The sequence below is a fragment of the Bactrocera oleae genome, unplaced genomic scaffold, assembly GCF_042242935.1.
Source record: "Bactrocera oleae isolate idBacOlea1 unplaced genomic scaffold, idBacOlea1 ctg00000010.1, whole genome shotgun sequence".
Lineage (NCBI taxonomy): Eukaryota > Metazoa > Arthropoda > Insecta > Diptera > Tephritidae > Bactrocera > Bactrocera oleae.
In genome coordinates this window covers 95,001-100,000 of record NW_027212753.1, presented here as the reverse complement: position 1 = coordinate 100,000, position 5,000 = coordinate 95,001, and the positions used below count along the sequence as shown (strand labels likewise).

The window sequence follows — 5,000 nt, the reverse complement described above, 5'->3', positions numbered from 1 at the left end:
TACAATATACACAACAATTTTTCTATGTTTCTTTCTTTATTATATTTTTTTTCATTATATTTCATTTCTATTGTGTGATTTTGTAATGGATTTTTTTAATTTTTGTTTTGGTATCGTGAAAAGAATTTTCGTTCTCTATACATATTATTATTTAATTATTATGTAAGAACGATATTTCTTCTTATATTGGCAAAATTTTCAAATAATATCATTCTATACATTTTACTTTATTTCAATGCATATAGTAATATATATACCTTTTTTTAAGAGTATATACATTTTTTTCTTGATTTGAAATTAATAATTTCAAATTCTATTATATTTATTTCAATAATAAATATATGATAAAAAGTATTTTCGGGTGCAACACATTAATATTTTATTTTATTTAAAAACCATCCTTTTACACATATATTTTATGAGTAAATATTAGAATAGCTCACAAATAAAACTAAAATATTGTTTAATATTTATTTCTACAATATGTTAGTATAGAATAATAGATTTTTTATGTTTTTGTATAAAACAAAATCTATTTCTATTTAAACTAACTGTAGGAAACCAGGAATAAAAAACGCTCATTATATACAATATGTTAGTACAGAATATAGAGTTTTGTATAAAACAAAATCTATTTCTATTTAAACTAACTGTATAAAAACCAGGAATAAAAAACGCTCATTATATACAATATGTTAGTACAGAATATAGAGTTTTGTATAAAACAAAATCTATTTCTATTTAAACTAACTGTATAAAAACCAGGAATAAAAAACGCTCATTATATACAATATGTTAGTACAGAATATAGAGTTTTGTATAAAACAAAATCTATTTCTATTTAAACTAACTGTATAAAAACCAGGAATAAAAAGGCACACAAAATCAACTTTCATTTTCATATTTACTTAAAAATACATATAAAGTAAAAAATATTTCCATATAAATACTAAGTAAATAAAGTCATACAAGTATGAAAATTTTCATACAAGTACTAAATACATAAATCATATAAGTATAGTAATATTCATACTTATAAGTATTTAAAAACAATTTCTTACTAATAAACTAACATAAGGAATTCAAATATATAAAAGTATAATACATTTCCTAGCAGTAAAAAATTTTCATATAAGTACTAAATGTATAAAGTCTATGAAGTAATAAATTTTCATATAAGTACTATTTCAGTATATGTCAATTTGAGCAGATTTGTGCAAATTTGTTATAAATGTTCTCTCCCATGTTGACGTTACCAACCCGAAAATATATGGAAAAATTCTTTTAACCTATTTAAAATTTAAAAACTCATATATACGTGGGTAATTTATATCATTTTCAAATATCGTCATGGTCATAATACAACTAATAACATCAAAAGTATTTTTACAATCGATTTTTTTTTTAAATTTTTAACTTGTATGACTTCATATTTAATACTTATATGAAAATTTATTACTTCATAGACTTTATACATTTAATACTTATATGAAAATTTATTACTTCATAGACTTTATACATTTAATACTTATATGAAAATTCATTACTTCATAGACTTTATATTTTTTATACTTATATAAAAATTTATTACTTCATAGACTTTATATTTTACTTCATAGACTTTATACATTTAATACTCATATGAAAATTTATTACTTCATAGACTTTATATATTTACTACTTATATGAAAATTTATTACTTCATAGACTTTATACAATTAATACTTATATGAAAATTTATTACTTCATAGACTTTATACAATTAATACTTATATGAAAATTTATTACTTCATAGACTTTATACAATTAATACTTATATGAAAATTTATTACTTCATAGACTTTATACAATTAATACTTATATGAAAATTTATTACTTCATAGACTTTATACATTTAATACTTATATGAAAATTCATTACTTCATAGACTTTATATTTTTTATACTTATATAAAAATTTATTACTTCATAGACTTTATATTTTACTTCATAGACTTTATACATTTAATACTTATATGAAAATTTATTACTTCATAGATTTTATATATTTACTACTTATATGAAAATTTATTACTTCATAGACTTTATACAATTAATACTTATATGAAAATTTATTACTTCATAGACTTTATACAATTAATACTTATATGAAAATTTATTACTTCATAGACTTTATACAATTAATACTTATATGAAAATTTATTACTTCATAGACTTTATACATTTAATACTTATATGAAAATTCATTACTTCATAGACTTTATATTTTTTATACTTATATAAAAATTTATTACTTCATAGACTTTATATTTTACTTCATAGACTTTATACATTTAATACTTATATGAAAATTTATTACTTCATAGACTTTATATATTTACTACTTATATGAAAATTTATTACTTCATAGACTTTATACATTTAGTACTTATATGAAAATTTATTACTTCATAGACTTTATACAATTAATACTTATATGAAAATTTATTACTTCATAGACTTTATACAATTAATACTTATATGAAAATTTATTACTTCATAGACTTTATACAATTAATACTTATATGAAAATTTATTACTTCATAGACTTTATATATTTACTACTTATATGAAAATTTATTACTTCATAGACTTTATACATTTAGTACTTATATGAAAATTTATTACTTCATAGACTTTATACAATTAATACTTATATGAAAATTTATTACTTCATAGACTTTATACAATTAATACTTATATGAAAATTTATTACTTCATAGACTTTATACAATTAATACTTATATGAAAATTTATTACTTCATAGACTTTATACATTTAATACTTATATGAAAATTTATTACTTCATAGACTTTATACAATTAATACTTATATGAAAATTCATTACTTCATAGACTTTATATTTTTTATACTTATATAAAAATTTATTACTTCATAGACTTTATATTTTACTTCATAGACTTTATACATTTAATACTTATATGAAAATTTATTACTTCATAGACTTTATATATTTACTACTTATATGAAAATTTATTACTTCATAGATTTTATACATTTAGTACTTATATGAAAATTTATTACTTCATAGACTTTATACAATTAATATTTATATGAAAATTTATTACTTCATAGACTTTATACAATTAATACTTATATGAAAATTTATTACTTCATAGACTTTATACAATTAATACTTATATGAAAATTTATTACTTCATAGACTTTATACAATTAATACTTATATGAAAATTTATTACTTCATAGACTTTATATATTTACTACTTATATGAAAATTTATTACTTCATAGACTTTATACATTTAGTACTTATATGAAAATTTATTACTTCATAGACTTTATGCAATTAATACTTATATGAAAATTTATTACTTCATAGACTTTATATATTTACTACTTATATGAAAATTTATTACTTCATAGACTTTATACATTTAGTACTTATATGAAAATTTATTACTTCATAGACTTTATACAATTAATACTTATATGAAAATTTATTACTTCATAGACTTTATACAATTAATACTTATATGAAAATTTATTACTTCATAGACTTTATACAATTAATACTTATATGAAAATTTATTACTTCATAGACTTTATACAATTAATACTTATATGAAAATTTATTACTTCATAGACTTTATATATTTACTACTTATATGAAAATTTATTACTTCATAGACTTTATATTTTACTTCATAGACTTTATACATTTAATACTCATATGAAAATTTATTACTTCATAGACTTTATACAATTAATACTTATATGAAAATTCATTACTTCATAGACTTTATATTTTTTATACTTATATAAAAATTTATTACTTCATAGACTTTATATTTTACTTCATAGACTTTATACATTTAATACTTATATGAAAATTTATTACTTCATAGACTTTATACAATTAATACTTATATGAAAATTTATTACTTCATAGACTTTATACAATTAATACTTATATGAAAATTTATTACTTCATAGACTTTATATATTTACTACTTATATGAAAATTTATTACTTCATAGACTTTATACATTTAGTACTTATATGAAAATTTATTACTTCATAGACTTTATGCAATTAATACTTATATGAAAATTTATTACTTCATAGACTTTATATATTTACTACTTATATGAAAATTTATTACTTCATAGACTTTATACATTTAGTACTTATATGAAAATTTATTACTTCATAGACTTTATACAATTAATACTTATATGAAAATTTATTACTTCATAGACTTTATACAGTTAATACTTATATGAAAATTTATTACTTCATAGACTTTATACAATTAATACTTATATGAAAATTTATTACTTCATAGACTTTATATATTTACTACTTATATGAAAATTTATTACTTCATAGACTTTATACATTTAATACTTATATGAAAATTCACTACTTCATAGACTTTATGCAATTAATACTTATATGAAAATTTATTACTTCATAGACTTTATATATTTACTACTTATATGAAAATTTATTACTTCATAGACTTTATACATTTAGTACTTATATGAAAATTTATTACTTCATAGACTTTATACAATTAATACTTATATGAAAATTTATTACTTCATAGACTTTATACAATTAATACTTATATGAAAATTTATTACTTCATAGACTTTATACAATTAATACTTATATGAAAATTTATTACTTCATAGACTTTATATATTTACTACTTATATGAAAATTTATTACTTCATAGACTTTATACATTTAGTACTTATATGAAAATTTATTACTTCATAGACTTTATGCAATTAATACTTATATGAAAATTTATTACTTCATAGACTTTATATATTTACTACTTATATGAAAATTTATTACTTCATAGACTTTATACATTTAATACTTATATGAAAATTCACTACTTCTTCATTTAATATTGCAAGCAAAGTATTTTGGTTAACATTTTTATTTTCATGTTATTAAAACACTTGAT

The 5,000-nt window shown here is 17.5% G+C and overlaps 1 protein-coding gene across 1 annotated transcript in view; it reads right to left on the bottom strand.

Annotated features, from left to right (window-relative positions):
• The window catches only part of LOC138858508 (secreted protein C-like), a 47,520-nt gene that overhangs the window by 17,774 nt on the left and 24,746 nt on the right, over positions 1-5,000 (bottom strand). The gene's annotated exons all lie outside the window — the stretch shown is intronic.